We start from the raw sequence: 26,601 nt of genomic DNA on the forward strand, positions 1-26,601 counted from the left end.
GTGTTCCGTCTCTTCATGTTGTGCACAGTTCAAACGGAAAATACATCAACAGGCAGACTACAGAAAAGCTTACTATCAAAGGTTAGAGGGGGGCTTTCTCAGAGGGCTTTTTACAGTTTTTCTATTCCCAATTAGCCGTTTAAGTGTACTTATTGAAAGTAGTAATTCTTTCATAGGCCGCCCTTTCTTAGTATTTGACGTTCCTTATATTGCGGTATGAGGCTTCGCAGTAGGTTGCAAACATTCATCACCCATGACTGTCCCCAATTGAGCTCAGAAGCTCAATGTCTATCATGACCTCTCTTTTAGAATGTCCAAGAGCAAGCAAACTATTCCTCCAGGAGAGGGCGCCAACAGACTACTAAAGAGATCATCATTACTCAAAGAAAACCCCAAAAACCAATGCATGATAGGAATAAACAGGTAACTTTCTTTGGAGTGGAAGCGGAGAGATCGCACCAGATGCCAATTCTAGATCTTATCACACCTGTGGTCACTGCAGCAGCAGGTGAATCCACTTTGTCCAAAAGGGATCTATTCCATTCAATTGCAAATGATCTAGATAAGACAGAGAACTGCAGCACGGGGACATAGCCGAGTTGGTCAGGTTGAGTGGTGATGAGTTTGCTATTTGGATGAATAAAGAAAGTCAAAAGTGTGAAAGATAAAAAACAAAAGGAGGAAGTGTGAAAAGTGAATGGGCCAAATTGAGGTGCATATGAAGACGTATGCTTTCTTCCAATTCATTAAATCGGGCTAATATGAATCAGGTGAATTGAGTTCTGCTTTTGGAAACTGGGTTAAGAAGGGGTGCACCGTTCCTGGAGGTACTGCAATACCAGGTCAATGCGTGGAGTGGACAGAGCAAGCTCTTTTTCCATCTCCCTGTTCTAAAAATCCATTTAATATATGGTCCCCAGATAGGGGACGTATCAGATATTAAACTGATAAGAACAGATACTACACTTGATCTTAGCCAAAAGGCCGAGAAGCGATAACCAGAATTGGTTTGGGCCTCGAGTGGCACCCTGGCCTATGCCGGACACATCTTAGGGAGAGAGAGCGAGAGGGAGACAAACCCACGCCTACACAAGACATTTTGTCACCCAAGCCAACCCTTGAAAAGGCTGCTTTGCAGAGCAAAAACAAGAAGAATGGTGCGTTTTGCAGCCGCCGCCCACTGCAATGAATCTGAATAACTCCTCCTTTAGGGCGCAAGCAACTCCCCTCCCCCTTGCAGTCTTTCCAATTCACGATACAAAAAGACGGACAGGACAGGTTGCCTGACTTTCCGTCACTGCCACCCTTTGCCATCCTTACCCGTAGAAAGCCCTTTCATCATCCCCAAACCCTAATCTTTTCCCTTTCCTTCCCAGCCCCCAAACCCTGCCCTCTGTACCTTTCTCACCACCCGCTTCCCTTCTCCTGTCATCCCCCTACCACCCGGGAAAAAAAGAGATTGCCCCCTCCTTCCACTAGCCCACCCTCCCACCCAAAGAACAACTTCTTCTGCGCAGCTTGTTTTCTAGGCAGCAGCGCTATTGTGATGTCATCGGGGGGCATTGTGACAAGCCGCCAGTGTTCCGTCTCTTCATGTTGTGCACAGTTCAAACGGAAAATACATCAACAGGCAGACTACAGAAAAGCTTACTATCAAAGGTTAGAGGGGGGCTTTCTCAGAGGGCTTTTTACAGTTTTTCTATTCCCAATTAGCCGTTTAAGTGTACTTATTGAAAGTAGTAATTCTTTCATAGGCCGCCCTTTCTTAGTATTTGACGTTCCTTATATTGCGGTATGAGGCTTCGCAGTAGGTTGCAAACATTCATCACCCATGACTGTCCCCAATTGAGCTCAGAAGCTCAATGTCTATCATGACCTCTCTTTTAGAATGTCCAAGAGCAAGCAAACTATTCCTCCAGGAGAGGGCGCCAACAGACTACTAAAGAGATCATCATTACTCAAAGAAAACCCCAAAAACCAATGCATGATAGGAATAAACAGGTGACTTTCTTTGGAGTGGAAGCGGAGAGATCGCACCAGATGCCAATTCTAGATCTTATCACACCTGTGGTCACTGCAGCAGCAGGTGAATCCACTTTGTCCAAAAGGGATCTATTCCATTCAATTGCAAATGATCTAGATAAGACAGAGAACTGCAGCACGGGGACATAGCCGAGTTGGTCAGGTTGAGTGGTGATGAGTTTGCTATTTGGATGAATAAAGAAAGTCAAAAGTGTGAAAGATAAAAAACAAAAGGAGGAAGTGTGAAAAGTGAATGGGCCAAATTGAGGTGCATATGAAGACGTATGCTTTCTTCCAATTCATTAAATCGGGCTAATATGAATCAGGTGAATTGAGTTCTGCTTTTGGAAACTGGGTTAAGAAGGGGTGCACCGTTCCTGGAGGTACTGCAATACCAGGTCAATGCGTGGAGTGGACAGAGCAAGCTCTTTTTCCATCTCCCTGTTCTAAAAATCCATTTAATATATGGTCCCCAGATAGGGGACGTATCAGATATTAAACTGATAAGAACAGATACTACACTTGATCTTAGCCAAAAGGCCGAGAAGCGATAACCAGAATTGGTTTGGGCCTCGAGTGGCACCCTGGCCTATGCCGGACACATCTTAAGGAGAGAGAGCGAGAGGGAGACAAACCCACGCCTACACAAGACATTTTGTCACCCAAGCCAACCCTTGAAAAGGCTGCTTTGCAGAGCAAAAACAAGAAGAATGGTGCGTTTTGCAGCCGCCGCCCACTGCAATGAATCTGAATAACTCCTCCTTTAGGGCGCAAGCAACTCCCCTCCCCCTTGCAGTCTTTCCAATTCACGATACAAAAAGACGGACAGGACAGGTTGCCTGACTTTCCGTCACTGCCACCCTTTGCCATCCTTACCCGTAGAAAGCCCTTTCATCATCCCCAAACCCTAATCTTTTCCCTTTCCTTCCCAGCCCCCAAACCCTGCCCTCTGTACCTTTCTCACCACCCGCTTCCCTTCTCCTGTCATCCCCCTACCACCCGGGAAAAAAAGAGATTGCCCCCTCCTTCCACTAGCCCACCCTCCCACCCAAAGAACAACTTCTTCTGCGCAGCTTGTTTTCTAGGCAGCAGCGCTATTGTGATGTCATCGGGGGGCATTGTGACAAGCCGCCAGTGTTCCGTCTCTTCATGTTGTGCACAGTTCAAACGGAAAATACATCAACAGGCAGACTACAGAAAAGCTTACTATCAAAGGTTAGAGGGGGGCTTTCTCAGAGGGCTTTTTACAGTTTTTCTATTCCCAATTAGCCGTTTAAGTGTACTTATTGAAAGTAGTAATTCTTTCATAGGCCGCCCTTTCTTAGTATTTGACGTTCCTTATATTGCGGTATGAGGCTTCGCAGTAGGTTGCAAACATTCATCACCCATGACTGTCCCCAATTGAGCTCAGAAGCTCAATGTCTATCATGACCTCTCTTTTAGAATGTCCAAGAGCAAGCAAACTATTCCTCCAGGAGAGGGCGCCAACAGACTACTAAAGAGATCATCATTACTCAAAGAAAACCCCAAAAACCAATGCATGATAGGAATAAACAGGTAACTTTCTTTGGAGTGGAAGCGGAGAGATCGCACCAGATGCCAATTCTAGATCTTATCACACCTGTGGTCACTGCAGCAGCAGGTGAATCCACTTTGTCCAAAAGGGATCTATTCCATTCAATTGCAAATGATCTAGATAAGACAGAGAACTGCAGCACGGGGACATAGCCGAGTTGGTCAGGTTGAGTGGTGATGAGTTTGCTATTTGGATGAATAAAGAAAGTCAAAAGTGTGAAAGATAAAAAACAAAAGGAGGAAGTGTGAAAAGTGAATGGGCCAAATTGAGGTGCATATGAAGACGTATGCTTTCTTCCAATTCATTAAATCGGGCTAATATGAATCAGGTGAATTGAGTTCTGCTTTTGGAAACTGGGTTAAGAAGGGGTGCACCGTTCCTGGAGGTACTGCAATACCAGGTCAATGCGTGGAGTGGACAGAGCAAGCTCTTTTTCCATCTCCCTGTTCTAAAAATCCATTTAATATATGGTCCCCAGATAGGGGACGTATCAGATATTAAACTGATAAGAACAGATACTACACTTGATCTTAGCCAAAAGGCCGAGAAGCGATAACCAGAATTGGTTTGGGCCTCGAGTGGCACCCTGGCCTATGCCGGACACATCTTAGGGAGAGAGAGCGAGAGGGAGACAAACCCACGCCTACACAAGACATTTTGTCACCCAAGCCAACCCTTGAAAAGGCTGCTTTGCAGAGCAAAAACAAGAAGAATGGTGCGTTTTGCAGCCGCCGCCCACTGCAATGAATCTGAATAACTCCTCCTTTAGGGCGCAAGCAACTCCCCTCCCCCTTGCAGTCTTTCCAATTCACGATACAAAAAGACGGACAGGACAGGTTGCCTGACTTTCCGTCACTGCCACCCTTTGCCATCCTTACCCGTAGAAAGCCCTTTCATCATCCCCAAACCCTAATCTTTTCCCTTTCCTTCCCAGCCCCCAAACCCTGCCCTCTGTACCTTTCTCACCACCCGCTTCCCTTCTCCTGTCATCCCCCTACCACCCGGGAAAAAAAGAGATTGCCCCCTCCTTCCACTAGCCCACCCTCCCACCCAAAGAACAACTTCTTCTGCGCAGCTTGTTTTCTAGGCAGCAGCGCTATTGTGATGTCATCGGGGGGCATTGTGACAAGCCGCCAGTGTTCCGTCTCTTCATGTTGTGCACAGTTCAAACGGAAAATACATCAACAGGCAGACTACAGAAAAGCTTACTATCAAAGGTTAGAGGGGGGCTTTCTCAGAGGGCTTTTTACAGTTTTTCTATTCCCAATTAGCCGTTTAAGTGTACTTATTGAAAGTAGTAATTCTTTCATAGGCCGCCCTTTCTTAGTATTTGACGTTCCTTATATTGCGGTATGAGGCTTCGCAGTAGGTTGCAAACATTCATCACCCATGACTGTCCCCAATTGAGCTCAGAAGCTCAATGTCTATCATGACCTCTCTTTTAGAATGTCCAAGAGCAAGCAAACTATTCCTCCAGGAGAGGGCGCCAACAGACTACTAAAGAGATCATCATTACTCAAAGAAAACCCCAAAAACCAATGCATGATAGGAATAAACAGGTAACTTTCTTTGGAGTGGAAGCGGAGAGATCGCACCAGATGCCAATTCTAGATCTTATCACACCTGTGGTCACTGCAGCAGCAGGTGAATCCACTTTGTCCAAAAGGGATCTATTCCATTCAATTGCAAATGATCTAGATAAGACAGAGAACTGCAGCACGGGGACATAGCCGAGTTGGTCAGGTTGAGTGGTGATGAGTTTGCTATTTGGATGAATAAAGAAAGTCAAAAGTGTGAAAGATAAAAAACAAAAGGAGGAAGTGTGAAAAGTGAATGGGCCAAATTGAGGTGCATATGAAGACGTATGCTTTCTTCCAATTCATTAAATCGGGCTAATATGAATCAGGTGAATTGAGTTCTGCTTTTGGAAACTGGGTTAAGAAGGGGTGCACCGTTCCTGGAGGTACTGCAATACCAGGTCAATGCGTGGAGTGGACAGAGCAAGCTCTTTTTCCATCTCCCTGTTCTAAAAATCCATTTAATATATGGTCCCCAGATAGGGGACGTATCAGATATTAAACTGATAAGAACAGATACTACACTTGATCTTAGCCAAAAGGCCGAGAAGCGATAACCAGAATTGGTTTGGGCCTCGAGTGGCACCCTGGCCTATGCCGGACACATCTTAGGGAGAGAGAGCGAGAGGGAGACAAACCCACGCCTACACAAGACATTTTGTCACCCAAGCCAACCCTTGAAAAGGCTGCTTTGCAGAGCAAAAACAAGAAGAATGGTGCGTTTTGCAGCCGCCGCCCACTGCAATGAATCTGAATAACTCCTCCTTTAGGGCGCAAGCAACTCCCCTCCCCCTTGCAGTCTTTCCAATTCACGATACAAAAAGACGGACAGGACAGGTTGCCTGACTTTCCGTCACTGCCACCCTTTGCCATCCTTACCCGTAGAAAGCCCTTTCATCATCCCCAAACCCTAATCTTTTCCCTTTCCTTCCCAGCCCCCAAACCCTGCCCTCTGTACCTTTCTCACCACCCGCTTCCCTTCTCCTGTCATCCCCCTACCACCCGGGAAAAAAAGAGATTGCCCCCTCCTTCCACTAGCCCACCCTCCCACCCAAAGAACAACTTCTTCTGCGCAGCTTGTTTTCTAGGCAGCAGCGCTATTGTGATGTCATCGGGGGGCATTGTGACAAGCCGTCAGTGTTCCGTCTCTTCATGTTGTGCACAGTTCAAACGGAAAATACATCAACAGGCAGACTACAGAAAAGCTTACTATCAAAGGTTAGAGGGGGGCTTTCTCAGAGGGCTTTTTACAGTTTTTCTATTCCCAATTAGCCGTTTAAGTGTACTTATTGAAAGTAGTAATTCTTTCATAGGCCGCCCTTTCTTAGTATTTGACGTTCCTTATATTGCGGTATGAGGCTTCGCAGTAGGTTGCAAACATTCATCACCCATGACTGTCCCCAATTGAGCTCAGAAGCTCAATGTCTATCATGACCTCTCTTTTAGAATGTCCAAGAGCAAGCAAACTATTCCTCCAGGAGAGGGCGCCAACAGACTACTAAAGAGATCATCATTACTCAAAGAAAACCCCAAAAACCAATGCATGATAGGAATAAACAGGTAACTTTCTTTGGAGTGGAAGCGGAGAGATCGCACCAGATGCCAATTCTAGATCTTATCACACCTGTGGTCACTGCAGCAGCAGGTGAATCCACTTTGTCCAAAAGGGATCTATTCCATTCAATTGCAAATGATCTAGATAAGACAGAGAACTGCAGCACGGGGACATAGCCGAGTTGGTCAGGTTGAGTGGTGATGAGTTTGCTATTTGGATGAATAAAGAAAGTCAAAAGTGTGAAAGATAAAAAACAAAAGGAGGAAGTGTGAAAAGTGAATGGGCCAAATTGAGGTGCATATGAAGACGTATGCTTTCTTCCAATTCATTAAATCGGGCTAATATGAATCAGGTGAATTGAGTTCTGCTTTTGGAAACTGGGTTAAGAAGGGGTGCACCGTTCCTGGAGGTACTGCAATACCAGGTCAATGCGTGGAGTGGACAGAGCAAGCTCTTTTTCCATCTCCCTGTTCTAAAAATCCATTTAATATATGGTCCCCAGATAGGGGACGTATCAGATATTAAACTGATAAGAACAGATACTACACTTGATCTTAGCCAAAAGGCCGAGAAGCGATAACCAGAATTGGTTTGGGCCTCGAGTGGCACCCTGGCCTATGCCGGACACATCTTAGGGAGAGAGAGCGAGAGGGAGACAAACCCACGCCTACACAAGACATTTTGTCACCCAAGCCAACCCTTGAAAAGGCTGCTTTGCAGAGCAAAAACAAGAAGAATGGTGCGTTTTGCAGCCGCCGCCCACTGCAATGAATCTGAATAACTCCTCCTTTAGGGCGCAAGCAACTCCCCTCCCCCTTGCAGTCTTTCCAATTCACGATACAAAAAGACGGACAGGACAGGTTGCCTGACTTTCCGTCACTGCCACCCTTTGCCATCCTTACCCGTAGAAAGCCCTTTCATCATCCCCAAACCCTAATCTTTTCCCTTTCCTTCCCAGCCCCCAAACCCTGCCCTCTGTACCTTTCTCACCACCCGCTTCCCTTCTCCTGTCATCCCCCTACCACCCGGGAAAAAAAGAGATTGCCCCCTCCTTCCACTAGCCCACCCTCCCACCCAAAGAACAACTTCTTCTGCGCAGCTTGTTTTCTAGGCAGCAGCGCTATTGTGATGTCATCGGGGGGCATTGTGACAAGCCGCCAGTGTTCCGTCTCTTCATGTTGTGCACAGTTCAAACGGAAAATACATCAACAGGCAGACTACAGAAAAGCTTACTATCAAAGGTTAGAGGGGGGCTTTCTCAGAGGGCTTTTTACAGTTTTTCTATTCCCAATTAGCCGTTTAAGTGTACTTATTGAAAGTAGTAATTCTTTCATAGGCCGCCCTTTCTTAGTATTTGACGTTCCTTATATTGCGGTATGAGGCTTCGCAGTAGGTTGCAAACATTCATCACCCATGACTGTCCCCAATTGAGCTCAGAAGCTCAATGTCTATCATGACCTCTCTTTTAGAATGTCCAAGAGCAAGCAAACTATTCCTCCAGGAGAGGGCGCCAACAGACTACTAAAGAGATCATCATTACTCAAAGAAAACCCCAAAAACCAATGCATGATAGGAATAAACAGGTAACTTTCTTTGGAGTGGAAGCGGAGAGATCGCACCAGATGCCAATTCTAGATCTTATCACACCTGTGGTCACTGCAGCAGCAGGTGAATCCACTTTGTCCAAAAGGGATCTATTCCATTCAATTGCAAATGATCTAGATAAGACAGAGAACTGCAGCACGGGGACATAGCCGAGTTGGTCAGGTTGAGTGGTGATGAGTTTGCTATTTGGATGAATAAAGAAAGTCAAAAGTGTGAAAGATAAAAAACAAAAGGAGGAAGTGTGAAAAGTGAATGGGCCAAATTGAGGTGCATATGAAGACGTATGCTTTCTTCCAATTCATTAAATCGGGCTAATATGAATCAGGTGAATTGAGTTCTGCTTTTGGAAACTGGGTTAAGAAGGGGTGCACCGTTCCTGGAGGTACTGCAATACCAGGTCAATGCGTGGAGTGGACAGAGCAAGCTCTTTTTCCATCTCCCTGTTCTAAAAATCCATTTAATATATGGTCCCCAGATAGGGGACGTATCAGATATTAAACTGATAAGAACAGATACTACACTTGATCTTAGCCAAAAGGCCGAGAAGCGATAACCAGAATTGGTTTGGGCCTCGAGTGGCACCCTGGCCTATGCCGGACACATCTTAGGGAGAGAGAGCGAGAGGGAGACAAACCCACGCCTACACAAGACATTTTGTCACCCAAGCCAACCCTTGAAAAGGCTGCTTTGCAGAGCAAAAACAAGAAGAATGGTGCGTTTTGCAGCCGCCGCCCACTGCAATGAATCTGAATAACTCCTCCTTTAGGGCGCAAGCAACTCCCCTCCCCCTTGCAGTCTTTCCAATTCACGATACAAAAAGACGGACAGGACAGGTTGCCTGACTTTCCGTCACTGCCACCCTTTGCCATCCTTACCCGTAGAAAGCCCTTTCATCATCCCCAAACCCTAATCTTTTCCCTTTCCTTCCCAGCCCCCAAACCCTGCCCTCTGTACCTTTCTCACCACCCGCTTCCCTTCTCCTGTCATCCCCCTACCACCCGGGAAAAAAAGAGATTGCCCCCTCCTTCCACTAGCCCACCCTCCCACCCAAAGAACAACTTCTTCTGCGCAGCTTGTTTTCTAGGCAGCAGCGCTATTGTGATGTCATCGGGGGGCATTGTGACAAGCCGCCAGTGTTCCGTCTCTTCATGTTGTGCACAGTTCAAACGGAAAATACATCAACAGGCAGACTACAGAAAAGCTTACTATCAAAGGTTAGAGGGGGGCTTTCTCAGAGGGCTTTTTACAGTTTTTCTATTCCCAATTAGCCGTTTAAGTGTACTTATTGAAAGTAGTAATTCTTTCATAGGCCGCCCTTTCTTAGTATTTGACGTTCCTTATATTGCGGTATGAGGCTTCGCAGTAGGTTGCAAACATTCATCACCCATGACTGTCCCCAATTGAGCTCAGAAGCTCAATGTCTATCATGACCTCTCTTTTAGAATGTCCAAGAGCAAGCAAACTATTCCTCCAGGAGAGGGCGCCAACAGACTACTAAAGAGATCATCATTACTCAAAGAAAACCCCAAAAACCAATGCATGATAGGAATAAACAGGTAACTTTCTTTGGAGTGGAAGCGGAGAGATCGCACCAGATGCCAATTCTAGATCTTATCACACCTGTGGTCACTGCAGCAGCAGGTGAATCCACTTTGTCCAAAAGGGATCTATTCCATTCAATTGCAAATGATCTAGATAAGACAGAGAACTGCAGCACGGGGACATAGCCGAGTTGGTCAGGTTGAGTGGTGATGAGTTTGCTATTTGGATGAATAAAGAAAGTCAAAAGTGTGAAAGATAAAAAACAAAAGGAGGAAGTGTGAAAAGTGAATGGGCCAAATTGAGGTGCATATGAAGACGTATGCTTTCTTCCAATTCATTAAATCGGGCTAATATGAATCAGGTGAATTGAGTTCTGCTTTTGGAAACTGGGTTAAGAAGGGGTGCACCGTTCCTGGAGGTACTGCAATACCAGGTCAATGCGTGGAGTGGACAGAGCAAGCTCTTTTTCCATCTCCCTGTTCTAAAAATCCATTTAATATATGGTCCCCAGATAGGGGACGTATCAGATATTAAACTGATAAGAACAGATACTACACTTGATCTTAGCCAAAAGGCCGAGAAGCGATAACCAGAATTGGTTTGGGCCTCGAGTGGCACCCTGGCCTATGCCGGACACATCTTAGGGAGAGAGAGCGAGAGGGAGACAAACCCACGCCTACACAAGACATTTTGTCACCCAAGCCAACCCTTGAAAAGGCTGCTTTGCAGAGCAAAAACAAGAAGAATGGTGCGTTTTGCAGCCGCCGCCCACTGCAATGAATCTGAATAACTCCTCCTTTAGGGCGCAAGCAACTCCCCTCCCCCTTGCAGTCTTTCCAATTCACGATACAAAAAGACGGACAGGACAGGTTGCCTGACTTTCCGTCACTGCCACCCTTTGCCATCCTTACCCGTAGAAAGCCCTTTCATCATCCCCAAACCCTAATCTTTTCCCTTTCCTTCCCAGCCCCCAAACCCTGCCCTCTGTACCTTTCTCACCACCCGCTTCCCTTCTCCTGTCATCCCCCTACCACCCGGGAAAAAAAGAGATTGCCCCCTCCTTCCACTAGCCCACCCTCCCACCCAAAGAACAACTTCTTCTGCGCAGCTTGTTTTCTAGGCAGCAGCGCTATTGTGATGTCATCGGGGGGCATTGTGACAAGCCGCCAGTGTTCCGTCTCTTCATGTTGTGCACAGTTCAAACGGAAAATACATCAACAGGCAGACTACAGAAAAGCTTACTATCAAAGGTTAGAGGGGGGCTTTCTCAGAGGGCTTTTTACAGTTTTTCTATTCCCAATTAGCCGTTTAAGTGTACTTATTGAAAGTAGTAATTCTTTCATAGGCCGCCCTTTCTTAGTATTTGACGTTCCTTATATTGCGGTATGAGGCTTCGCAGTAGGTTGCAAACATTCATCACCCATGACTGTCCCCAATTGAGCTCAGAAGCTCAATGTCTATCATGACCTCTCTTTTAGAATGTCCAAGAGCAAGCAAACTATTCCTCCAGGAGAGGGCGCCAACAGACTACTAAAGAGATCATCATTACTCAAAGAAAACCCCAAAAACCAATGCATGATAGGAATAAACAGGTAACTTTCTTTGGAGTGGAAGCGGAGAGATCGCACCAGATGCCAATTCTAGATCTTATCACACCTGTGGTCACTGCAGCAGCAGGTGAATCCACTTTGTCCAAAAGGGATCTATTCCATTCAATTGCAAATGATCTAGATAAGACAGAGAACTGCAGCACGGGGACATAGCCGAGTTGGTCAGGTTGAGTGGTGATGAGTTTGCTATTTGGATGAATAAAGAAAGTCAAAAGTGTGAAAGATAAAAAACAAAAGGAGGAAGTGTGAAAAGTGAATGGGCCAAATTGAGGTGCATATGAAGACGTATGCTTTCTTCCAATTCATTAAATCGGGCTAATATGAATCAGGTGAATTGAGTTCTGCTTTTGGAAACTGGGTTAAGAAGGGGTGCACCGTTCCTGGAGGTACTGCAATACCAGGTCAATGCGTGGAGTGGACAGAGCAAGCTCTTTTTCCATCTCCCTGTTCTAAAAATCCATTTAATATATGGTCCCCAGATAGGGGACGTATCAGATATTAAACTGATAAGAACAGATACTACACTTGATCTTAGCCAAAAGGCCGAGAAGCGATAACCAGAATTGGTTTGGGCCTCGAGTGGCACCCTGGCCTATGCCGGACACATCTTAGGGAGAGAGAGCGAGAGGGAGACAAACCCACGCCTACACAAGACATTTTGTCACCCAAGCCAACCCTTGAAAAGGCTGCTTTGCAGAGCAAAAACAAGAAGAATGGTGCGTTTTGCAGCCGCCGCCCACTGCAATGAATCTGAATAACTCCTCCTTTAGGGCGCAAGCAACTCCCCTCCCCCTTGCAGTCTTTCCAATTCACGATACAAAAAGACGGACAGGACAGGTTGCCTGACTTTCCGTCACTGCCACCCTTTGCCATCCTTACCCGTAGAAAGCCCTTTCATCATCCCCAAACCCTAATCTTTTCCCTTTCCTTCCCAGCCCCCAAACCCTGCCCTCTGTACCTTTCTCACCACCCGCTTCCCTTCTCCTGTCATCCCCCTACCACCCGGGAAAAAAAGAGATTGCCCCCTCCTTCCACTAGCCCACCCTCCCACCCAAAGAACAACTTCTTCTGCGCAGCTTGTTTTCTAGGCAGCAGCGCTATTGTGATGTCATCGGGGGGCATTGTGACAAGCCGCCAGTGTTCCGTCTCTTCATGTTGTGCACAGTTCAAACGGAAAATACATCAACAGGCAGACTACAGAAAAGCTTACTATCAAAGGTTAGAGGGGGGCTTTCTCAGAGGGCTTTTTACAGTTTTTCTATTCCCAATTAGCCGTTTAAGTGTACTTATTGAAAGTAGTAATTCTTTCATAGGCCGCCCTTTCTTAGTATTTGACGTTCCTTATATTGCGGTATGAGGCTTCGCAGTAGGTTGCAAACATTCATCACCCATGACTGTCCCCAATTGAGCTCAGAAGCTCAATGTCTATCATGACCTCTCTTTTAGAATGTCCAAGAGCAAGCAAACTATTCCTCCAGGAGAGGGCGCCAACAGACTACTAAAGAGATCATCATTACTCAAAGAAAACCCCAAAAACCAATGCATGATAGGAATAAACAGGTAACTTTCTTTGGAGTGGAAGCGGAGAGATCGCACCAGATGCCAATTCTAGATCTTATCACACCTGTGGTCACTGCAGCAGCAGGTGAATCCACTTTGTCCAAAAGGGATCTATTCCATTCAATTGCAAATGATCTAGATAAGACAGAGAACTGCAGCACGGGGACATAGCCGAGTTGGTCAGGTTGAGTGGTGATGAGTTTGCTATTTGGATGAATAAAGAAAGTCAAAAGTGTGAAAGATAAAAAACAAAAGGAGGAAGTGTGAAAAGTGAATGGGCCAAATTGAGGTGCATATGAAGACGTATGCTTTCTTCCAATTCATTAAATCGGGCTAATATGAATCAGGTGAATTGAGTTCTGCTTTTGGAAACTGGGTTAAGAAGGGGTGCACCGTTCCTGGAGGTACTGCAATACCAGGTCAATGCGTGGAGTGGACAGAGCAAGCTCTTTTTCCATCTCCCTGTTCTAAAAATCCATTTAATATATGGTCCCCAGATAGGGGACGTATCAGATATTAAACTGATAAGAACAGATACTACACTTGATCTTAGCCAAAAGGCCGAGAAGCGATAACCAGAATTGGTTTGGGCCTCGAGTGGCACCCTGGCCTATGCCGGACACATCTTAGGGAGAGAGAGCGAGAGGGAGACAAACCCACGCCTACACAAGACATTTTGTCACCCAAGCCAACCCTTGAAAAGGCTGCGTTGCAGAGCAAAAACAAGAAGAATGGTGCGTTTTGCAGCCGCCGCCCACTGCAATGAATCTGAATAACTCCTCCTTTAGGGCGCAAGCAACTCCCCTCCCCCTTGCAGTCTTTCCAATTCACGATACAAAAAGACGGACAGGACAGGTTGCCTGACTTTCCGTCACTGCCACCCTTTGCCATCCTTACCCGTAGAAAGCCCTTTCATCATCCCCAAACCCTAATCTTTTCCCTTTCCTTCCCAGCCCCCAAACCCTGCCCTCTGTACCTTTCTCACCACCCGCTTCCCTTCTCCTGTCATCCCCCTACCACCCGGGAAAAAAAGAGATTGCCCCCTCCTTCCACTAGCCCACCCTCCCACCCAAAGAACAACTTCTTCTGCGCAGCTTGTTTTCTAGGCAGCAGCGCTATTGTGATGTCATCGGGGGGCATTGTGACAAGCCGCCAGTGTTCCGTCTCTTCATGTTGTGCACAGTTCAAACGGAAAATACATCAACAGGCAGACTACAGAAAAGCTTACTATCAAAGGTTAGAGGGGGGCTTTCTCAGAGGGCTTTTTTACAGTTTTTCTATTCCCAATTAGCCGTTTAAGTGTACTTATTGAAAGTAGTAATTCTTTCATAGGCCGCCCTTTCTTAGTATTTGACGTTCCTTATATTGCGGTATGAGGCTTCGCAGTAGGTTGCAAACATTCATCACCCATGACTGTCCCCAATTGAGCTCAGAAGCTCAATGTCTATCATGACCTCTCTTTTAGAATGTCCAAGAGCAAGCAAACTATTCCTCCAGGAGAGGGCGCCAACAGACTACTAAAGAGATCATCATTACTCAAAGAAAACCCCAAAAACCAATGCATGATAGGAATAAACAGGTAAATTTCTTTGGAGTGGAAGCGGAGAGATCGCACCAGATGCCAATTCTAGATCTTATCACACCTGTGGTCACTGCAGCAGCAGGTGAATCCACTTTGTCCAAAAGGGATCTATTCCATTCAATTGCAAATGATCTAGATAAGACAGAGAACTGCAGCACGGGGACATAGCCGAGTTGGTCAGGTTGAGTGGTGATGAGTTTGCTATTTGGATGAATAAAGAAAGTCAAAAGTGTGAAAGATAAAAAACAAAAGGAGGAAGTGTGAAAAGTGAATGGGCCAAATTGAGGTGCATATGAAGACGTATGCTTTCTTCCAATTCATTAAATCGGGCTAATATGAATCAGGTGAATTGAGTTCTGCTTTTGGAAACTGGGTTAAGAAGGGGTGCACCGTTCCTGGAGGTACTGCAATACCAGGTCAATGCGTGGAGTGGACAGAGCAAGCTCTTTTTCCATCTCCCTGTTCTAAAAATCCATTTAATATATGGTCCCCAGATAGGGGACGTATCAGATATTAAACTGATAAGAACAGATACTACACTTGATCTTAGCCAAAAGGCCGAGAAGCGATAACCAGAATTGGTTTGGGCCTCGAGTGGCACCCTGGCCTATGCCGGACACATCTTAGGGAGAGAGAGCGAGAGGGAGACAAACCCACGCCTACACAAGACATTTTGTCACCCAAGCCAACCCTTGAAAAGGCTGCTTTGCAGAGCAAAAACAAGAAGAATGGTGCGTTTTGCAGCCGCCGCCCACTGCAATGAATCTGAATAACTCCTCCTTTAGGGCGCAAGCAACTCCCCTCCCCCTTGCAGTCTTTCCAATTCACGATACAAAAAGACGGACAGGACAGGTTGCCTGACTTTCCGTCACTGCCACCCTTTGCCATCCTTACCCGTAGAAAGCCCTTTCATCATCCCCAAACCCTAATCTTTTCCCTTTCCTTCCCAGCCCCCAAACCCTGCCCTCTGTACCTTTCTCACCACCCGCTTCCCTTCTCCTGTCATCCCCCTACCACCCGGGAAAAAAAGAGATTGCCCCCTCCTTCCACTAGCCCACCCTCCCACCCAAAGAACAACTTCTTCTGCGCAGCTTGTTTTCTAGGCAGCAGCGCTATTGTGATGTCATCGGGGGGCATTGTGACAAGCCGCCAGTGTTCCGTCTCTTCATGTTGTGCACAGTTCAAACGGAAAATACATCAACAGGCAGACTACAGAAAAGCTTACTATCAAAGGTTAGAGGGGGGCTTTCTCAGAGGGCTTTTTACAGTTTTTCTATTCCCAATTAGCCGTTTAAGTGTACTTATTGAAAGTAGTAATTCTTTCATAGGCCGCCCTTTCTTAGTATTTGACGTTCCTTATATTGCGGTATGAGGCTTCGCAGTAGGTTGCAAACATTCATCACCCATGACTGTCCCCAATTGAGCTCAGAAGCTCAATGTCTATCATGACCTCTCTTTTAGAATGTCCAAGAGCAAGCAAACTATTCCTCCAGGAGAGGGCGCCAACAGACTACTAAAGAGATCATCATTACTCAAAGAAAACCCCAAAAACCAATGCATGATAGGAATAAACAGGTAACTTTCTTTGGAGTGGAAGCGGAGAGATCGCACCAGATGCCAATTCTAGATCTTATCACACCTGTGGTCACTGCAGCAGCAGGTGAATCCACTTTGTCCAAAAGGGATCTATTCCATTCAATTGCAAATGATCTAGATAAGACAGAGAACTGCAGCACGGGGACATAGCCGAGTTGGTCAGGTTGAGTGGTGATGAGTTTGCTATTTGGATGAATAAAGAAAGTCAAAAGTGTGAAAGATAAAAAACAAAAGGAGGAAGTGTGAAAAGTGAATGGGCCAAATTGAGGTGCATATGAAGACGTATGCTTTCTTCCAATTCATTAAATCGGGCTAATATGAATCAGGTGAATTGAGTTCTGCTTTTGGAAACTGGGTTAAGAAGGGGTGCACCGTTCCTGGAGGTACTGCAATACCAGGTCAATGCGTGGAGTGGACAGAGCAAGCTCTTTTTCCATCTCCCTGTTCTAAAAATCCATTTAATATATGGTCCCCAGATAGGGGACGTATCAGATATTAAACTGATAAGAACAGATACTACACTTGATCTTAGCCAAAAGGCCGAGAAGCGATAACCAGAATTGGTTTGGGCCTCGAGTGGCACCCTGGCCTATGCCGGACACATCTTAGGGAGAGAGAGCGAGAGGGAGACAAACCCACGCCTACACAAGACATTTTGTCACCCAAGCCAACCCTTGAAAAGGCTGCTTTGCAGAGCAAAAACAAGAAGAATGGTGCGTTTTGCAGCCGCCGCCCACTGCAATGAATCTGAAGAACTCCTCCTTTAGGGCGCAAGCAACTCCCCTCCCCCTTGCAGTCTTTCCAATTCACGATACAAAAAGACGGACAGGACAGGTTGCCTGACTTTCCGTCACTGCCACCCTTTGCCATCCTTACCCGTAGAAAGCCCTTTCATCATCCCCAAACCCTAATCTTTTCCCTTTCCTTCCCAGCCCCCAAACCCTGCCCTCTGTACCTTTCTCACCACCCGCTTCCCTTCTCCTGTCATCCCCCTACCACCCGGGAAAAAAAGAGATTGCCCCCTCCTTCCACTAGCCCACCCTCCCACCCAAAGAACAACTTCTTCTGCGCAGCTTGTTTTCTAGGCAGCAGCGCTATTGTGATGTCATCGGGGGGCATTGTGACAAGCCGCCAGTGTTCCGTCTCTTCATGTTGTGCACAGTTCAAACGGAAAATACATCAACAGGCAGACTACAGAAAAGCTTACTATCAAAGGTTAGAGGGGGGCTTTCTCAGAGGGCTTTTTACAGTTTTTCTATTCCCAATTAGCCGTTTAAGTGTACTTATTGAAAGTAGTAATTCTTTCATAGGCCGCCCTTTCTTAGTATTTGACGTTCCTTATATTGCGGTATGAGGCTTCGCAGTAGGTTGCAAACATTCATCACCCATGACTGTCCCCAATTGAGCTCAGAAGCTCAATGTCTATCATGACCTCTCTTTTAGAATGTCCAAGAGCAAGCAAACTATTCCTCCAGGAGAGGGCGCCAACAGACTACTAAAGAGATCATCATTACTCAAAGAAAACCCAAAAACCAATGCATGATAGGAATAAACAGGTAACTTTCTTTGGAGTGGAAGCGGAGAGATCGCACCAGATGCCAATTCTAGATCTTATCACACCTGTGGTCACTGCAGCAGCAGGTGAATCCACTTTGTCCAAAAGGGATCTATTCCATTCAATTGCAAATGATCTAGATAAGACAGAGAACTGCAGCACGGGGACATAGCCGAGTTGGTCAGGTTGAGTGGTGATGAGTTTGCTATTTGGATGAATAAAGAAAGTCAAAAGTGTGAAAGATAAAAAACAAAAGGAGGAAGTGTGAAAAGTGAATGGGCCAAATTGAGGTGCATATGAAGACGTATGCTTTCTTCCAATTCATTAAATCGGGCTAATATGAATCAGGTGAATTGAGTTCTGCTTTTGGAAACTGGGTTAAGAAGGGGTGCACCGTTCCTGGAGGTACTGCAATACCAGGTCAATGCGTGGAGTGGACAGAGCAAGCTCTTTTTCCATCTCCCTGTTCTAAAAATCCATTTAATATATGGTCCCCAGATAGGGGACGTATCAGATATTAAACTGATAAGAACAGATACTACACTTGATCTTAGCCAAAAGGCCGAGAAGCGATAACCAGAATTGGTTTGGGCCTCGAGTGGCACCCTGGCCTATGCCGGACACATCTTAGGGAGAGAGAGCGAGAGGGAGACAAACCCACGCCTACACAAGACATTTTGTCACCCAAGCCAACCCTTGAAAAGGCTGCTTTGCAGAGCAAAAACAAGAAGAATGGTGCGTTTTGCAGCCGCCGCCCACTGCAATGAATCTGAATAACTCCTCCTTTAGGGCGCAAGCAACTCCCCTCCCCCTTGCAGTCTTTCCAATTCACGATACAAAAAGACGGACAGGACAGGTTGCCTGACTTTCCGTCACTGCCACCCTTTGCCATCCTTACCCGTAGAAAGCCCTTTCATCATCCCCAAACCCTAATCTTTTCCCTTTCCTTCCCAGCCCCCAAACCCTGCCCTCTGTACCTTTCTCACCACCCGCTTCCCTTCTCCTGTCATCCCCCTACCACCCGGGAAAAAAAGAGATTGCCCCCTCCTTCCACTAGCCCACCCTCCCACCCAAAGAACAACTTCTTCTGCGCAGCTTGTTTTCTAGGCAGCAGCGCTATTGTGATGTCATCGGGGGGCATTGTGACAAGCCGCCAGTGTTCCGTCTCTTCATGTTGTGCACAGTTCAAACGGAAAATACATCAACAGGCAGACTACAGAAAAGCTTACTATCAAAGGTTAGAGGGGGGCTTTCTCAGAGGGCTTTTTACAGTTTTTCTATTCCCAATTAGCCGTTTAAGTGTACTTATTGAAAGTAGTAATTCTTTCATAGGCCGCCCTTTCTTAGTATTTGACGTTCCTTATATTGCGGTATGAGGCTTCGCAGTAGGTTGCAAACATTCATCACCCATGACTGTCCCCAATTGAGCTCAGAAGCTCAATGTCTATCATGACCTCTCTTTTAGAATGTCCAAGAGCAAGCAAACTATTCCTCCAGGAGAGGGCGCCAACAGACTACTAAAGAGATCATCATTACTCAAAGAAAACCCCAAAAACCAATGCATGATAGGAATAAACAGGTAACTTTCTTTGGAGTGGAAGCGGAGAGATCGCACCAGATGCCAATTCTAGATCTTATCACACCTGTGGTCACTGCAGCAGCAGGTGAATCCACTTTGTCCAAAAGGGATCTATTCCATTCAATTGCAAATGATCTAGATAAGACAGAGAACTGCAGCACGGGGACATAGCCGAGTTGGTCAGGTTGAGTGGTGATGAGTTTGCTATTTGGATGAATAAAGAAAGTCAAAAGTGTGAAAGATAAAAAACAAAAGGAGGAAGTGTGAAAAGTGAATGGGCCAAATTGAGGTGCATATGAAGACGTATGCTTTCTTCCAATTCATTAAATCGGGCTAATATGAATCAGGTGAATTGAGTTCTGCTTTTGGAAACTGGGTTAAGAAGGGGTGCACCGTTCCTGGAGGTACTGCAATACCAGGTCAATGCGTGGAGTGGACAGAGCAAGCTCTTTTTCCATCTCCCTGTTCTAAAAATCCATTTAATATATGGTCCCCAGATAGGGGACGTATCAGATATTAAATTGATAAGAACAGATACTACACTTGATCTTAGCCAAAAGGCCGAGAAGCGATAACCAGAATTGGTTTGGGCCTCGAGTGGCACCCTGGCCTATGCCGGACACATCTTAGGGAGAGAGAGCGAGAGGGAGACAAACCCACGCCTACACAAGACATTTTGTCACCCAAGCCAACCCTTGAAAAGGCTGCTTTGCAGAGCAAAAACAAGAAGAATGGTGCGTTTTGCAGCCGCCGCCCACTGCAATGAATCTGAATAACTCCTCCTTTAGGGCGCAAGCAACTCCCCTCCCCCTTGCAGTCTTTCCAATTCACGATACAAAAAGACGGACAGGACAGGTTGCCTGACTTTCCGTCACTGCCACCCTTTGCCATCCTTACCCGTAGAAAGCCCTTTCATCATCCCCAAACCCTAATCTTTTCCCTTTCCTTCCCAGCCCCCAAACCCTGCCCTCTGTACCTTTCTCACCACCCGCTTCCCTTCTCCTGTCATCCCCCTACCACCCGGGAAAAAAAGAGATTGCCCCCTCCTTCCACTAGCCCACCCTCCCACCCAAAGAACAACTTCTTCTGCGCAGCTTGTTTTCTAGGCAGCAGCGCTATTGTGATGTCATCGGGGGGCATTGTGACAAGCCGCCAGTGTTCCGTCTCTTCATGTTGTGCACAGTTCAAACGGAAAATACATCAACAGGCAGACTACAGAAAAGCTTACTATCAAAGGTTAGAGGGGGGCTTTCTCAGAGGGCTTTTTACAGTTTTTCTATTCCCAATTAGCCGTTTAAGTGTACTTATTGAAAGTAGTAATTCTTTCATAGGCCGCCCTTTCTTAGTATTTGACGTTCCTTATATTGCGGTATGAGGCTTCGCAGTAGGTTGCAAACATTCATCACCCATGACTGTCCCCAATTGAGCTCAGAAGCTCAATGTCTATCATGACCTCTCTTTTAGAATGTCCAAGAGCAAGCAAACTATTCCTCCAGGAGAGGGCGCCAACAGACTACTAAAGAGATCATCATTACTCAAAGAAAACCCCAAAAACCAATGCATGATAGGAATAAACAGGTAACTTTCTTTGGAGTGGAAGCGGAGAGATCGCACCAGATGCCAATTCTAGATCTTATCACACCTGTGGTCACTGCAGCAGCAGGTGAATCCACTTTGTCCAAAAGGGATCTATTCCATTCAATTGCAAATGATCTAGATAAGACAGAGAACTGCAGCACGGGGACATAGCCGAGTTGGTCAGGTTGAGTGGTGATGAGTTTGCTATTTGGATGAATAAAGAAAGTCAAAAGTGTGAAAGATAAAAAACAAAAGGAGGAAGTGTGAAAAGTGAATGGGCCAAATTGAGGTGCATATGAAGACGTATGCTTTCTTCCAATTCATTAAATCGGGCTAATATGAATCAGGTGAATTGAGTTCTGCTTTTGGAAACTGGGTTAAGAAGGGGTGCACCGTTCCTGGAGGTACTGCAATACCAGGTCAATGCGTGGAGTGGACAGAGCAAGCTCTTTTTCCATCTCCCTGTTCTAAAAATCCATTTAATATATGGTCCCCAGATAGGGGACGTATCAGATATTAAACTGATAAGAACAGATTTTTTGATTTAACAGCATCTTTATTATCATGCACTACTCACAAAAAGGTAACAAACCGTGTACAGTGCCGCAGCCCCGTACACACAGAACTATACAATCCTTCTTACATAGCCATAGAGTACGACGCACTAAACTATACATCACACTCCTATGCTTATCCATAACACTCAAGCTGAAAGAAAAAGTTAGACCATAAATAACGACGAACCGGCGATTGGGGGATGGGGGTAGGGGAAAAGGGGGATAGGGTGGGGAAATCACAGGCCCGAAGCTTTATTGAAAGACGCACATAACGGGAAAAGGAGGGAGGGGGCATGGAAGAGGTCTAAACCTCCTCCTCGGCGCTGTCGTCCGGACTGTCCATGATGGAATAGTCTCTGAGCAGGCTGTGGATCAGCCTGCGGCAATCCTGGATATACATTTTCTCCCTCTTCAAGATGAGCCGGTTCCTGGCGACCCAAATAGCGTCCTTAAAGCAGTTCATAAGGCGCCAAGCCTCCTGGATGGCTCCAACGGTGTGAGTCCCAGGGAAGAGTCCATAAAGTACGGAATGGTACGATAGGCTCCCTCTGGGGACGGAGTTCCTCAGGTCATCCTCCAGGGCAACCAACAGGCGCTGTGCGAAACGGCAGTCCCAAAAGGCGTGCAGCGATGTTTCCTCCACGAAGGGGCACCTTGGGCAGTACCGGGTTTTGCACAGGTTCCGGGCGTGCATGAATGACCGGACGGGCAGTCCGCCCTGTATCGCCATCCATGACAAGTCCTTGTGCCCGTTGGTCAATCCAGCCGATGACACGTTTGTCCAAACAGTCTCCAGTGTGTCGTGATGAAGTCCTGGAATGTTCTCCATTTCGTCCTTGGCTCTGATGAGTTTGTGGATAGTCTTTGGCTTCCACAAATCAGGCTTGAGTCCCTCCAGTTGGTGTTCCCTCACAAACCGAACCACGTCTCCGTAGAACCATGGCGCCGTCCAGTTGTAGGGGAAGGAGCTGTCCCACTTGTCCCAGCCTAACCGTCTCCAAAGGGGGAGCAGGAAGAAGCGAGACATGGACCCACCCGCGGAACCTCTCTTGACTCGCAGAGTTCGGCGAACGCAGTCACATACGAAGGAGGATCGCAGGAGGGTGGGGATATCGGGTACGCCCTTCCCACCCTTGCGAGGATCCTTGTACATGATGCTCCGCTTTACTCTGTCCATCTTGGATCCCCAGACAAAACGAAACACCGTCCTGGTAATGGCCCTGCACACGGTGGCAAGGGGGGGCCAGGCCTGGGCCGTGTACTGCAGCACGGGCAGTACCTCGTTACGCAGGACCAGTGCTTTGCCCTCACAGGTGAGGCGTCTGAGGCTCCACAGACCGATCCGTTGGGTGATCTTGGTCAAGCGTTCCTCCCAGGACTTGAGGGCTGCTCCTTCCTTCCCGAACCAGACTCCAAGAACCTTGATGAAATCCGGCTGGATGCTGAAAGGGAAGGGGGCGGAAGAGGCCGGCTGCCAGTCCCCGAAGAGCATGGCTTCCGACTTCCCGCAGTTGACTTTGGCTCCCGAAGCCCGTCCGAAGGTCTCACAGGTCTGGACGAGGGTGTCGACTGAGCGCCGGTCCGCGCAGAAGACGGTCACGTCGTCCATGTAGAGCGAGCACTTGACCTCGAAGCGTTCTGGTCCTGGTGCGGTGATCCCTCTGATCTCTCCATTCCGCCGGATAGCCTCTGCAAAGAGTTCTATAACACAAACAAAAAGAAGAGGTGACAGAGGACAGCCTTGTCTGACCCCTGAGAGGACCGGGAAGGGGTCAGTCTTCCAGCCGTTTACCAACACCGAGCTGTGAATATCAAAATACATTAGTTGGACATACAAGCAAAACATGTTACCCAAACCTAACCTGTGCAGAGCTTTGCCCAGGAACTCATGGGAAACACGGTCGAAGGCCTTTTCCTGATCCAACGAGATCAGGGCTGCGTGCACCCGGCGGGCTTTGATGTACTCGACCGTGTCCCGCATGAGAGCCAGGCTGTCTGCGATGCGACGTCCGGGGATGCCGCAGGTCTGATCCAGGTGGATGATCCGTCCGATAACAGTCTTCAATCTCGTTGCCATCGTCTTGGCCAGGATCTTGTAGTCGACGTTCAGAAGGGTGATGGGACGCCAATTCTTCAGGTCGCACCTCTCTCCTTTACGCTTGTACAGGATCGTGACCATTCCTTCCCTCAGAGATGGAGGCATTCTGCCCTCCACCACCATCTCCTCATACAGCCCTAACAGGTCCGGACAGATTAGGTCTCCCAGCGCTACATAGAGCTCTGCTGGGAGGCCGTCACTGCCCGGTGTCCTGCCAGAACTAAAGGATTTGGCGGCCGAGAGCAGCTCGTCCACCGTCAGAGGAACATCCATGGCCGCCGCGTCTGCAGGGTCAAGATGGTTAGTGATACCTGACAGGAACTTATCGGCGGCCTCGGGGTCAGTAGTCTTGCGGGCGTAGAGTTCGCTGTAGAAGTCGCTGACGACCTTCATCACGTTCTCTTTCCCGCGTCGCATGTTTCCACTCTCGTCTCGTAGTTCATTCATGGGCGTGTGACCGGCGTGGAGTTTCCTGAAAAAGAACGAGTTACATTTCTCACCCTTCTCCAGGTTCTCCACTTTGGAACGGAAGACAATTCGCTCGGACTCCTCCTCGAAGTGCCTTTTCAGGCTCCTCTTAGTCTCCTCCAGCTCCTCTCTCACGTCCCAGCCGCATCGAAGAAGGTCCTGCAGGGAACGCAGCTCACGCTGGAGTCTCCTGAAGTCCCTCCTCTTCAGACACGCCTGTTGTTGACTCTTTGCCTGAAAGAAGAAACGGAACTCGAGTTTAACGTATTCCCACCAGTCAGAAACAGACTGGAAGCCCGCCTTGTAGGCCCGCCACGTGGAGTAGGCAGCTCTAAGCTCCTCCAGAATCTCACCCTTTTCCAGCAGAGAGCAGTTCAGCTTCCAGGAGCCCGGGCCAATGGGGAAGCCATGGCCCAGCACACCTTGAAAGTGAATGGCTCTGTGGTCAGAGAAGAAGCAGGGGACCATCGAGTGCCCACTCCGCCCAACCGCCCGAGAGGTAAACACAAAGTCAATCCTGGAACGCAGCGAGCCATCGGATCGGCACCATGAATAGTTCACGGATCCGTGTCCGATGGAGCCAACAACGTCCACAAGAGAGGCTTCGGTCACCATCTCAATGAGCAGTTTGGATGTGACGTCCAACTTGGCAGCCGTTCCAGAACTGCGTCCATCCTCCTCAATCGGGCAGTTGAAATCCCCGGCCATCACTACCGTCCTGGCGGTAGCGAGCTGAGGGCGCAGGGCTTGGAGGAGCTCCAGTCGATCGCTCTTCACAGGAGAAGCATACACATTGATGAACCTGACAGGTTCTCCCGCCCAGGTGCCATCCACGAGCAGTAACCTGCCGCAGACGATTTCCTGAACAGAGTCCAATGTGAAGGCGCTTCCCCTGATCAGCACGGCGACCCCCGCGGACCTACAGTCGCCCCCGCCAGACCAGTAGGATGGGCCATGGGTCCACTCCCTGGCCAGATGGTTGAAGGACCTAGAGGAGGGAAGGGAGCATTCCTGCAGGAAAAATACATCACTAGACTGAGTGTTAAGGAACGTAAAAATTGTCTGACGTCGGAACTTGTCTCTGATGCTCCTAACATTAATGGAAAAGATGTTAATGTTAGCAGTCATTGGAGGAAAGAGGAAGTTAGAGCAGGCGGTGTGCCTTAGTTACCACTCCGGTCGGGCGGTTCTTCCTCTTTGGCACCTGCTGGTAAGGGTATCTCCAGCAGACCCTCTTCTGCTAGCTGATCAAGCAGGGATGGTGCCTCGGTGGCTTCCGACTCCTCCATTTCTTCTTCGGCCACAAGGGACTCCACCATCTGCTCCAACACGTCCGGTTCTGGGAGGAGGCCATCCTCCTCTTCCTGGGGTGGATTGGGGTCCACAATGAACAGCTTGGAAGGTTCTGCGACAGGACTATCTTCCACCTTCCTTTTCCTTTGGCCTGTACCTGAGGAGACAAGAGCTGGAAAATCCTCCTCGGTGAAAAGTGCAAGAGTGCTGAGGCCCTCTGCTCTCATGGTCTGGGGAGGGAGAGTGGGCTTTGGGGGGGGGGTGAGGAGACCAACTGAGGAGTAGGGAAATGAGGTGGAGGTAGTGGAATCCTCAGTAGGGTTGGCCGGGGGGGGAGGGGTTTGGACAGGGGTGACAGGGGGGGGGACCAGGGAGGGGGCAACAGTTTTCTTACCCTTCTTTTCCCTGGACTCCGTGGCTGCTGGGGCATCGGCTGGAGCCACGGTCGCCGGGTTCTTGGCCGCCTTGTCCTTGGCCTCTGTGGCCTTGGTCGTAGCTGCCTTGGTCGACGAAGCTGTGATTACCCGATACTGGGTCGCCGCGGCAACCCTTGCCCAGGATTTCTCCCGCTGTGGGCAGTCCTTGTAAAGGTGGTCCGCCTGTCCACATAGGTTGCAAGTCTTCTTCTTTGGGCAGTCCTTGGAGCTGTGTCCTGTCACCCGGCAAACCCTGCAGGCGTCCTCCTTGCAGGTCTTCATCGAATGCCCTTTCCCGCCACATTTCCTGCAGTTGTGTGGCATGTCCGGGTAGTAGATGAGACCAAAGGAGTTTCCCAGAGAGAATGTCGGGGGCAGGTGCTGGAGACCATCCTCGGATGCTGGTTCCCTGTAGAGTCGAACGGTTACTGACCACTTACCCGTCCAGAATCCGTTGCCGTTAAGGATGTGGGATGGCTCCCTCACCACTGTGCAGAGACGTCCCAGGAACGTGGAGATGTCTCTTCCTGGGGTGTGCGGGTTCCGCATGGAGACCGTGATCCTCTTCTCATCCCTCTGTATAGGACAGGATCCTAAAAAGGAATGAAAAGGGGAGTCCGGCATCGCTGCGTTCATCGCCTCCCAGTATCTCCTGCAGGCATTCACCGTGGCAAAGGTTACCAGAAAAATGCCAGTCATGAAGGTCTGGACACTCAGGGTTTCCGCCCTGGAGAAGCCCTGATCCAGAATCATCTTCTTGCAGAACACGTCGCTGGACATGTCCGGCAACCTACCATCCACCGCCTTTAGCTTCAGGGCGACCGTCTGCCGC

The 26,601-nt window shown here is 48.0% G+C and overlaps 13 non-coding genes and 1 pseudogene across 13 annotated transcripts; all 14 read right to left on the bottom strand.

Moving 5' to 3' along the window:
- Nucleotides 1-805: 805 nt before the first annotated feature.
- On the bottom strand, nucleotides 806-996 carry LOC142274501 (U2 spliceosomal RNA). Its single transcript, XR_012738794.1, has one exon. It is a non-coding gene; the product is annotated as a U2 spliceosomal RNA (small nuclear RNA).
- A 1,387-nt stretch (nucleotides 997-2,383) lies between these two features.
- Nucleotides 2,384-2,574, bottom strand: LOC142274502 (U2 spliceosomal RNA). Its single transcript, XR_012738795.1, has one exon. It is a non-coding gene; the product is annotated as a U2 spliceosomal RNA (small nuclear RNA).
- Nucleotides 2,575-3,961: 1,387 nt separating this feature from the next.
- On the bottom strand, nucleotides 3,962-4,152 carry LOC142274504 (U2 spliceosomal RNA). The gene has a single exon (XR_012738797.1). It is a non-coding gene; the product is annotated as a U2 spliceosomal RNA (small nuclear RNA).
- Nucleotides 4,153-5,539: 1,387 nt separating this feature from the next.
- Nucleotides 5,540-5,730, bottom strand: LOC142274505 (U2 spliceosomal RNA). The gene has a single exon (XR_012738798.1). It is a non-coding gene; the product is annotated as a U2 spliceosomal RNA (small nuclear RNA).
- A 1,387-nt stretch (nucleotides 5,731-7,117) lies between these two features.
- LOC142274506 (U2 spliceosomal RNA) lies at nucleotides 7,118-7,308 on the bottom strand. The gene has a single exon (XR_012738799.1). It is a non-coding gene; the product is annotated as a U2 spliceosomal RNA (small nuclear RNA).
- A 1,387-nt stretch (nucleotides 7,309-8,695) lies between these two features.
- LOC142274507 (U2 spliceosomal RNA) lies at nucleotides 8,696-8,886 on the bottom strand. The gene has a single exon (XR_012738800.1). It is a non-coding gene; the product is annotated as a U2 spliceosomal RNA (small nuclear RNA).
- A 1,387-nt stretch (nucleotides 8,887-10,273) lies between these two features.
- On the bottom strand, nucleotides 10,274-10,464 carry LOC142274508 (U2 spliceosomal RNA). The gene has a single exon (XR_012738801.1). It is a non-coding gene; the product is annotated as a U2 spliceosomal RNA (small nuclear RNA).
- Nucleotides 10,465-11,851: 1,387 nt separating this feature from the next.
- On the bottom strand, nucleotides 11,852-12,042 carry LOC142274509 (U2 spliceosomal RNA). Its single transcript, XR_012738802.1, has one exon. It is a non-coding gene; the product is annotated as a U2 spliceosomal RNA (small nuclear RNA).
- Nucleotides 12,043-13,429: 1,387 nt separating this feature from the next.
- On the bottom strand, nucleotides 13,430-13,620 carry LOC142274510 (U2 spliceosomal RNA). The gene has a single exon (XR_012738803.1). It is a non-coding gene; the product is annotated as a U2 spliceosomal RNA (small nuclear RNA).
- Nucleotides 13,621-15,008: 1,388 nt separating this feature from the next.
- On the bottom strand, nucleotides 15,009-15,199 carry LOC142274512 (U2 spliceosomal RNA). The gene has a single exon (XR_012738804.1). It is a non-coding gene; the product is annotated as a U2 spliceosomal RNA (small nuclear RNA).
- Nucleotides 15,200-16,586: 1,387 nt separating this feature from the next.
- On the bottom strand, nucleotides 16,587-16,777 carry LOC142274513 (U2 spliceosomal RNA). The gene has a single exon (XR_012738805.1). It is a non-coding gene; the product is annotated as a U2 spliceosomal RNA (small nuclear RNA).
- A 1,386-nt stretch (nucleotides 16,778-18,163) lies between these two features.
- LOC142274514 (U2 spliceosomal RNA) lies at nucleotides 18,164-18,354 on the bottom strand. The gene has a single exon (XR_012738806.1). It is a non-coding gene; the product is annotated as a U2 spliceosomal RNA (small nuclear RNA).
- Nucleotides 18,355-19,741: 1,387 nt separating this feature from the next.
- On the bottom strand, nucleotides 19,742-19,932 carry LOC142274460 (U2 spliceosomal RNA). Its single transcript, XR_012738769.1, has one exon. It is a non-coding gene; the product is annotated as a U2 spliceosomal RNA (small nuclear RNA).
- A 1,387-nt stretch (nucleotides 19,933-21,319) lies between these two features.
- Nucleotides 21,320-21,524, bottom strand: LOC142274464 (U2 spliceosomal RNA; annotated as a pseudogene).
- Between the last annotated feature and the right edge of the window lie 5,077 nt (nucleotides 21,525-26,601).

Source organism: Anomaloglossus baeobatrachus, unplaced genomic scaffold (genome assembly GCF_048569485.1).
Source record: "Anomaloglossus baeobatrachus isolate aAnoBae1 unplaced genomic scaffold, aAnoBae1.hap1 Scaffold_373, whole genome shotgun sequence".
Lineage (NCBI taxonomy): Eukaryota > Metazoa > Chordata > Amphibia > Anura > Aromobatidae > Anomaloglossus > Anomaloglossus baeobatrachus.